We start from the raw sequence: 11,124 nt of genomic DNA on the forward strand, positions 1-11,124 counted from the left end.
AGATCATCTCAAACTCCTCCTTTGTGATGACATCTTTGGAGTGGCTCTCTTTACCACCAACCTTACAGTTCGATGTTGCACTGTGAAAAGGTGTTTGTCTTTTAACTGGTGGCTTGTCTTTTGGCAGGTGCCAGTTACCACCCCCCTGGTTCTGTTGCATCACTTGGGAAGGTACTTTGCGCTTCTCCTTAGGCCTGTACTCAGTTTGAATGTTTAACACTCTAACTTTGCCTTTTCCTGCTCTGTCTGAACGGACACGTGTTTCCCACACAAGCTGAGCATATCTACGAGTCTCCTGCATGGAGAGATTATCGGTTATACAATGCATAGTCACTTCATACTGCACGCAAACGTGGAGGTTGTGAAGAAACAACGACTTAAAAGTGTGGTCTTCTTCAAGACCTGGAGCATAACATCCCTGAAAATAAGCTGCCTTTAAACGGTGGAAATATTCTCTGGGAGGTTCATCTTGCTTTTGCAAAACTGTCAAAGCATTAATAGTGGCAGCGGCTTCATCTCTGTAAACATAGTACTCTTCTCTAAGAGCCTGGCAGACAGCTGGATAACTGTCACTAATTTCTGGAGGAAGAGTTTTTATGAACACATGAACACTCTTAGCTGTTGTTTTCCAAATAAGCCTCAGCTTCTCACGGTGAGAAAAAAAACACAAGTCAAGAAGGCAATGTTCAACCTCAAGCAGGTAAGCATCAATATTTGACTCCTGGCTACTTGGATCAAAAATTTCTATGTCTTTAGCAAGGGATTCAAGCTGTTTGAAACGGACACCATGCTCCCAAGGTGGACCACGTCCATCTGAGAAGTCACGCTGGTTAAGTTCATGAAATGGTGGAAGATCATGATAAAACCTCTGGGGAAGGAGACGAGTCTTCTCATGCTTTAAATGAGAGCTTTCTAATGAATGGACTCGTGCAAGTGGTGGTCAGTCAGGTTGGATTTAGTCACCTGAGAACCATGAGCATCTTTCCTGGTCCCTAGGGGTCAACACAGGGTCAGAAGGGAGAGGGGTGCCGATCAGGCCGGAACGGTGCTCCTCCCACCGAATTGGACCACGTGTGCATGCCGAGTCCGGCACTTGGTCGTCTTGGTGGTTGTTCACTGCAATGGAATTTGGCAGGACACCACTGGAGACCATCTGACTTCCAACAATTGTGTTAAGGTCTGTGGAAGTAAGTTGAACACTTTGACTAAATTTAGAAAAGGGAGACTGACCTAAGTGCTGAAGCCTGCTGTCTGAGTCTGCCCCCTGCTGTGGCTGCTGTGAGTGAAAATGCAAATCAGGTACCTGAACGGTGGGGATCTGTTCCTGCTTTTGGGATGAAGCTTTCTTGAGCTCGTCTGCCTTCAGGTCCACTAACTTTGCTTCAGCTTTCTTGGTCCTCTCCTCAGCTTTTGAGAGCTCAAGCTTTGCAGCATTCTCCCTTTCAAGGGTCATCTGATGGTCAGTCTGTAACTGAGAATATCTTTTAGCTTCCAGTTGTGATTTCTGCTGATACAACAAGGTAAGCTGGCAAAGAACATCTGAAATCAGAGCATCTCTAGTCGGACACTTAATGAGGTTTACCAACTCCTGAATCCTCTCATCACATTTGGCAAGGTCAAACTGATTTAAAACATCCCGCTCATCTGGAGACAAACGGATGAGATCAGCAACCACCACTTTCTGCATCTCCACGTCTGCTGAATTCATAATGGAGTTTGATTCCATCATTCTGGCAGACACTACAAAACAACAACAAAGTTATGAGAATATTGCTAAAAGCAACAACATCTAACAAATGTATGTCCAGCTATATATGTATATCTGACTATACATATATTGGAAACATTTGATTGTAAAATGGGTGCACCAGTTGATCATTCAACCTGTGACTTATGACAACACTATGCTCTAAGTGTTACAATGCTACTCCTTTCTTTAGGGATATTTGTGATTTTAGAGTTAATTTTTCACCTTTCTTGGGAGGAGCTAGTAATTAGACACTACTATTAACCTTTAAGGGAATTTTGTTTAAAATGCAAAGGAAAAAGAAAATTGCTACACCTCCTAGGTGTAATAATTGCAATTTGACTTTTGATTCACCCCCCTTTATAGCAGGCAGGGTGATTAGATTAAATTTGGGATTTAATCTGGCAAAAATCCTGTTTTTTCAAACCATAAAACAAACTATAAAGTTCCTGAATGGATACATGCATCAAAATTAGGTCAGATACTAAACTAACTGCAAAGTTAATTCGATTTCAGATTGTGGTCGTACAAAAAACACAGCCTCTGGATACAGATGTGCAGCAACTTTCTGGACAGTGAGGTTAACTGAAGTTAAACCAAGTCTCAAGTTATTGCTTACACAGAAGAAACCAGACTGAGTCCGAACATCTAAAATTTTGCCTATGTAGCAGAGTTGATTGTTACAAGCACGGAGATATTGGAGTTATTAATTTTGACGAAAGTCTAAATTTGTGAACTCCTGGAGTATCACGAGTTATGATGTTCTCTTAAATATAATCAGTGACATCTGATGTTAGAACTGATGTTTTGAATCCCATTGTGACCAGTGACAGCTGGTTTTAAGCTAATCACTTGGTACATCAATAATGTGCAGTTGTGGTTTATTCATTCACATTTATGTACGGTGTAAGCTGTTCATGATAATGCCCACCCAGGGACACCAATATGTTGTAATTATGAATCTGAGAATATTATTTTATATTTAATATTAATATTTTAATATTTGTTCAAATAATATTTCGGTCTGTTAAGGGTTGTCCTGTGAATACCAGCCCAGTAAGGCGATGGTATTAGGACAAAATGGAAAGGTGTGAGACGAGCTCTGACATTATTGAACAGCATAAACTCTGCACACACATGGAATGAATTCACACAATTTCTTAAAATTCAAGAATTTATTAACAAAAACAAGTCAACTCAAAGTCAAACATATTTCAATCAACAAACTCTTTATAATGCTAAAACAATCCAACTAAACTACCAAGCAGAATTAAAGAATGGGGAAGATTAATGGGCTATGTACAATATAAACAAGTTGATTAAAGATGATTGGAAATTATGACCAAAAGAGTGATGCAACATTACCATGCAATGTTTATGTTTGAGAACCAAGGATTATCTTGAAGAATCTGGAAGTGAAGTTAAGTTAGTCTTGGAACTAACTTAGGCAATAATCAGCAACATTTAGAAAACCCTTCACAATACAAGATCAGATAAAATATTATTTTAATAAAATAATGTTTTAAATAATGATCTGCTGAATAAAACCAACCTTCTGGATGACCATTTCTCAACGGTGTCTAATTAGCTGCCTTTAGTTATTGAAATAATATTTGAAGAAATATTATTAAGGGAGTATTTTGGAAAAGAGCCAAATCTTTCTGGAGAAATGGGGCATTCGTTCTGTGAACAAAAGGGTTAGCTCCGGAGCTGTAGCTGGGCGGCTCGTCCTGTCCGCCGCGGTCTCTGCTGTCTTCCTTCCAGGCTGGGAGACCGCGTCTTTGTAGGGGCTTCTCTCGAACACCGTTTGCGTCTGCGGGGGTTATCTTTGCATATGATCGATGATCATATGGCTTCCTTGGATCCAGTTGAAGAATTTATGTTTTTTTGTCAGCAAAAGACATCAGCGCGCTTTGTTCCCCTCCTATCCCGATGGTCACCGGTGTGGAAGAGGGCGGATGTAGCAACAGCTGTGCTTTTATTTGGGTAGTGGCATCACAGGAAGTCCGCAGTTATCCCGTTTCCTGGCTGTGCCGGAAGAAGGTTAATGCACTTTATTTTGAAAGTTCCAGAAAGGTCCGTACCGGAGTTTGATGTTGAAATCCATGGCTGTGGGTCCCAACAAAACAGAATTATTGTCCTCCATTGTGTCTGGTAATCTTCGATGAAAATCCATGCTCTACATCAGAGATCTTCAACATGGAGGTGACACCATATCTGTACTTTGGCAACCCCACACTGGAATAAAATAAAAATAGTTGGGGCAAGTCACTATAGGCTTTATTTGCAAGAATATGTTCCTTAAAATAATGAAATAAATCCACAACCAAAACTGCTCATCTCACAAATTACAAAGATTTTGCAACCATAACTGACAATCATGAAAATAACTTTTTTTCATTTTAACTGAAAATGCATTATTTTATTTTATATCGCAGACAAACTTAAACTGATGTCAATTAAACTAACCTTTGACCTCACACACTAGAACAACAACAAAAAAAAACAAATCAAGTTTGATTCTAAAGGAATCCAAACGTTGGAGCCTGTATCAGGCCAGACTCCATGTAGTGCACAAAGCTGTCATAGGTCTGGTGGACGGGGAGGCGCAGAGTGACCTCGCAGGTGTTCGCCTCTGGATACAGAAAAGGAGTTATGCTCTAAAAGACAGGATGAACTGGATTTTCAAAAGAACATGAAGTCACTAGCAGTAGCAACTCAGCTGATGCCCCCTCCTTTTTCATTGGACCTCTTTTAAGGACCCTGTAATCATTGTTTCAATTTTGTTATTTTGGGAAAATAAAACCCATTTTCCTTGAAAATTATTTCTGTGTCCTCATGCTTGACCGACCCGGTCCCTCACATCATGGAATATTCGTCGAGCACTTTCCAAGGCTTCCACTAGTATATCCATCACAAAGCATGTACTAGGACGAAGAGGATCTATTCTCTCACGGAGATGTTCAAATACTCGGTTTTGTAGAGGCATGGGATTTTCTGGAACATCAACTGCAGCTTCATGATCAACAGGTGTTGGTCCTTCCCAGTCAATGCCATAATCCTCCAGAGTTCCCTACACAAAGGGACATAGTGCTTAGAGATATTCTTTCATTATACCACTTATGTCTCTTTATATTAATTTACTTAGCCTAAAAGATTGCGAGTTTGCAGGAATTACATTATTCATTGACACAAATTTTACATAACTTGTTTGTTTTATGAAACAACCTTAATGACGCCTTTCTTTATAAAGGAAACACAAAAGATCTGTTTACTTACCTGTTCACAAACAGGTTCAGTGATAGGATGCGCCCCCATAATCTGTCCTTCAATCCACAACTGCTGGGGAGACTTTCGGTGCTCTGTAGAAAGGCGATGACGATCCCAAGCTTTCTTAAACAGCTGTAAATGTTCGTTAATTTTGGGAAGCATCACATAATGTAGACAAATGAGGTCTAGCTTGTCGTCTACATTTACCACACCAGAGTTGTAAAGATGTTGAAAGGCTGTATAATAGTTTACAGTCACTGAGCACCAGACATCTCTCCACAGTCGTTCGATTCTCTGATTGTGAACACTCCGTTCGGTTATGAAACTTGTTCTATTTGTAGTATAAAAACATAGATGACAATGGAAAAATATATGTTAACATGAAAAGAATAAAGTTCTTACATAAATTAAATATTTGTTCGTCAATGTGCTTCCTACCTGGTCCTCGCTGTGGATGTTCAAGCATGAAATGAGCGACGTCAACATTCTCCCCTCCTTTGTCACTGCGAACCCTTGTTGGAATCCCAAATTGCTGGACTGCGGCAAGAAAGGCGCTCAATACAGTGGAGGCTCTATTATTATTATTGGCACAGAGGTACATGATCTTTCTGCTGTACCCATCAATTCCTCCATGGATCACAATTCTCCAACTGCAGGTATGAAAATAAAAAAATATTTTTTTAAATGTACCTCACTATAGAACGTTTTCTTGCTACAGAGCTCACCAGATAAGGACTCACCGAATCAACTTGTGATTTCCATCAATGTGCCATAAAGAATTTGGTGCTGGTACAGAGTACACTCTTCTTGGAATAACGTTTATTCCAAGCCCTCGACACAGCATGCCAGCAGGATCCAATACTCTCAGGGTTTCAATAACACGAGACCTTTGAACCCTTAATAATCCAACACAAAATAATAAGGAAAATAATAAATAAGGAAAACTGGGTGGTTTCCATGCCATCATTGTTTTGACATTGGACAAATGCTCACCTTAGTCCAACACTTGAGATATCCACTGACCGTTTTGATTCCTGAATCAGGGAACTGCTGAATGAAACTAGACACTATACATTTCAGCTACTCATAGTCCTTAATTTAGACATGTTACAGGGGTATGGAGTCTATACAAGATGTCACACTTGCAAAAGTCACAAGTACAACTTTGATCAAATTTGAGCACAATTATAATGATGGTTAAATGTTGGATCCATTGTGGGCTGGATGCTGCTGCAATACTGCAAAGTCTTACCAGTCTGGTGGATGAAGGGACACCTCCTCGGTCTAACTATGTCAATGTGATGAGGGACTCTGTTCTTGAAAGTGCTTTTAGAGCATTCAAAAGACAAAGATTTTCTCCTTGGCATAGGCTCAATGTTACCTTTGTCGACACTGCCGGGGTACTAGAAGGAGCTCTGGATGATGGGGGGCCAACCAGGGAGTTCCTTCGCCTGCTAATCACAGAAATAAAAGACAGCTCTTTTTTTAATGGCCCCGACTACAACAAGAATCTGTCCTTGGTGTCTCGGAGTATGCCACACTATCATACAATTTGAAGTCACTTGCTTGTTTTTAACATTTTTGGCACTGTGATGTCAATTCTGATAAACTGTTTTCTTGTGTCCATGTGTTTGGTGGTTTCACTTTAATTTTTTAGGTGTAGATAACGGCAACTACAGGAATCTGGGACAGATGATAAGTGTGGCCCTTGTCCATGGAGGAATCAAGCCCTTATTTTTTTCCCGGCGATTATACCACAGCATAGCCAGTCGTCTAACATCCCCAGTCACTCTTGAAGAAGTGGATGACAGAGAACTGCAAAGGGTAGGTAATACTGTTATATTTGGGTAAATTGAGTATGAGACCAGGAGGGTATTGAAAAAAAGTCTATAAGCTTTGGGGTCATGACATATTGGAATTGAAATTGCTCACAAATATCACATTTGGTCATCCAAATAAGCTTCCTTGAATGGCTCAAATTAAGTGTATGTTTATTATTTCCCCATTTGCTGTTACACAGGTAATAACTGCAGAAACTCTGGCAGAAGCACGGGATGCCCTAATGGAGGCTTCAGGTTCTCTTTGTCTTCTTGGCTGTTCTGCGGGTCTCCGAAGTCTGGATGAAAAGGAGTACTTTACACAACAAGCTCTAAGGGTATATGTCGAAGGAAGGACACAGAAAGCTTTGGAGCAGTAAACAAAAACGAAATTTTATATTTGATCTTAAATATTATGTTTTATGTCAAAGTGGGAAAATGAGATGGCTTTTTCTTTGGTAAACACTCTTGTACTTCAAAGAGAGATTTTACATGTTTACATTTTATATGTTCTGTATATGTCTTATATGTTCTGCTTCATGCAGGAACGTTATGATATGAATGTTCTGTGTAGGTTTCTAATTTATATATTCTGCTACACTTTGTATTTCCTTTAAATTACTTTGCCAAAGGGGAAACAGCAAATCTAGACATTTTAAGTTATTCTTGCCAGGTCATATATGAAAACTAACACAAAATGCCTTGCTTTCTTCTGTTTGGTTAGATTTGTGGATGGGATGAATGCCATGGGCCTTGCTGAAAAAATAAGAAGCCACATAGAGGAACTGGAACCACTATTTGTGGGTGGACCCAAAGCCCTTCAGCTCCAGGACCTCCTGGATCTTTTCAGTGTATCTTTTGCTGAACCAGGAAGCAACAGGCGCAGAGCACAGAACCAAACAGTCATGTTTTAGAATGACTGGCTGATTGAGGTGGATGGTATGGCTTCACATTGGATGCTTCAATTATACCCTAGTTTTCCTTCAGGCATTTGATGAGCGTGCCTAATTAGAATTATTAATCTTTGATAATGACTTTTCTATTTTTTTATGAACTGTGTTAGATTTCATGCTTCCATTTTTAGACCCACCCTTCTAAGAGACCAACTAACATGAATAACACCGTAATCTGTACAGGACATTTTCAATTACAATAGATGTATCAACTCTTTAAAGAAGCAATAAGCGCTGGAGTGGTGGTAGTGTTTTATTGTTTACTCAACATACAGGTATTGCATTGCTCAGAAGATATTTGTAGATTGAGTGCATTAAAAGATAAATACTTAAATATCAAAATTACTTTACTGTAAATGCCATCCCTGTTTTAATGTCCGGCCTTTCTCATGTATGTAGTTATTGTTATGAAACCAGTTAAAGAATCAATTGATAATTAGGACACTTAGAAACCACAGTATAATGTCAATGTAACATTTTTTACTTTCTGTGTTTTACTTTTTATAGAGGGAACGCGACCAGTGACACTGGAACAAATATTAGTGTTTGTTTCAGGATTGAACTCAATCCCCCCACTTGGGTTTCCCCGACGTCCAACCATTGAGTTTCTTCAATGTGATGATGGCAGTAGAAAACTGTATCCAGAGGCGAACACCTGCAAGGTCACTCTGCGCCTCCCCGTCCACCAGACCTATGACAGCTTTGTGCACTACATGGAGTCTGGCCTGATACAGGCTCCAACGTTTGGATTCCTTTAGAATCAAACTTGATTTGTTTTTTTTGTTGTTGTTGTTCTAGTGTGTGAGGTGAAAGGTTAGTTTCATTGACATCAGTTTAAGTTTGTCTGCGATATAAAATAAAATAATGCATTTTCAGTTAAAATGAAAAAAAGTTATTTTCATGATTGTCAGTTATGGTTGCAAAATCTTTGTAATTTGTGAGATGAGCAGTTTTGGTTGTGGATTTATTTCATAAATTTAAGGAACATATTCTTGCAGATAAAGCCTATAGTGACTTGCCCCAACTGTTTTTATTTTATTCCAGTGTGGGGTTGCCAAAGTACAGATATGGTGTCACCTCCATGTTGAAGATCTCTGATGTAGAGCATGGATTTTCATTGAAGATTGCCAGACACAATGGAGTTAAAAAATAAAAGTCCCACCTAAAGTAGCTTTACTAAATAAAAGTATCAAAAAATAAAATACCATTATTAAATAGAGTAATCTTGAAATAAATTGTAATATCTTAAATGCATAAATCTGGAAGTAAGTAAATACCTGACAAACTAAAAAAAGATTATTTCTATTATATATTTTGTTTAATTTCATGGGGACATTTATTTATTGGATGGAGTATTTATGAATAATTATAATAGTGTTTCTTTTCATTTTGAATTAATGAGCTCTCCATATATAATGACTACCCCCATCTGTTTAGTTTTTCTTTCCTGGGGAGGGGGGGGAGGGGGGGAGGGCTAACATAGGCATCTATCTAACATGTACATCTAGCATAAGCATCTAACATATACACTTAACATAAGCATCTAACATGTACACTTAACATAAGCATCTAACATGTACACTTAACATAAGCATCTAACATGTACACTTAACATAAGCATCTAACATGTACACTTAACATGTACATCTAACATAAGCATCTAACATATACATTTAACATAAGCATCTAACATGTACACTTAACATAAGCATCTAACATGTACACTTAACATAAGCATCTAACATGTACACTTAACATAAGCATCTAACATGTACACTTAACATGTACATCTAACATAAGCATCTAACATATACATTTAACATAAGCATCTAACATGTACACTTAACATAAGCATCTAACATGTACACTTAACATAAGCATCTAACATGTACACTTAACATAAGCATCTAACATGTACACTTAACATGTACATCTAACATAAGCATCTAACATATACATTTAACATAAGCATCTAACATGTACACTTAACATAAGCATCTAACATGTACACTTAACATAAGCATCTAACATGTACACTTAACATAAGCATCTAACGTACACTTAAAATAAGCATCTAACATGTACACTTAACATAAGCATCTAACATGTACACTTAACATGTACATCTAACATAAGCATCTAACATATACATTTAACATAAGCATCTAACATATACATTTAACATAAGCATCTAACATGTACACTTAACATGTACATCTAACATAAGCATCTAACATGTACACTTAACATAAGCATCTAACATGTACACTTAACATAAGCATCTAACATGTACACTTAACATAAGCATCTAACATGTACACTTAACATGTACATCTAACATAAGCATCTAACATGTACACTTAACATAAGCATCTAACATGTACACTTAACATGTACATCTAACATAAGCATCTAACATGTACACTTAACATGTACATCTAACATAAGCATCTAACATGTACACTTAACATAAGCATCTAACATGTACACTTAACATAAGCATCTAACATGTACACTTAACATAAGCATCTAACATGTACACTTAACATGTACATCTAACATAAGCATCTAACATGTACACTTAACATAAGCATCTAACATGTACACTTAACATAAGCATCTAACATGTACACTTAACATGTACATCTAACATAAGCATCTAACATATACATTTAACATAAGCATCTAACATGTACACTTAACATAAGTATCTAACATATACACTTAACATAAGCATCTAACATGTACACTTAACATAAGCATCTAACATGTACACTTAACATAAGCATCTAACATAAGCATCTAACATGTACACTTAACATGTACATCTAGCATAAGCATCTAACATGTACACTTAACATGTACATCTAGCATAAGCATCTAACATATACACTTAACATAAATATCTAACATATACACTTAACATAAGTATCTAACATATACATTTAACATAAGTATCTAACATATACACTTAACATAAGCATCTAACATGTACACTTAACATAAGCATCTAACATAAGCATCTAACATGTACACTTAACATGTACATCTAGCATAAGCATCTAACATATACACTTAACATAAGTATCTAACATATACACTTAACATAAGCATCTAACATGTACACTTAACATAAGCATCTAACATGTACACTTAACATAAGCATCTAACATAAGCATCTAACATGTACACTTAACATGTACATCTAACATAAGCATCTAACATATACACTTAACATAAGTATCTAACATATACATTTAACATAAGTATCTAACATATACACTTAACATAAGCATCTAACATGTACACTTAACATAAGCATCTAACATAAGCATCT

The sequence above is a fragment of the Girardinichthys multiradiatus genome, chromosome 4, assembly GCF_021462225.1.
Source record: "Girardinichthys multiradiatus isolate DD_20200921_A chromosome 4, DD_fGirMul_XY1, whole genome shotgun sequence".
NCBI classification, from domain to species: Eukaryota; Metazoa; Chordata; class Actinopteri; order Cyprinodontiformes; family Goodeidae; genus Girardinichthys; species Girardinichthys multiradiatus.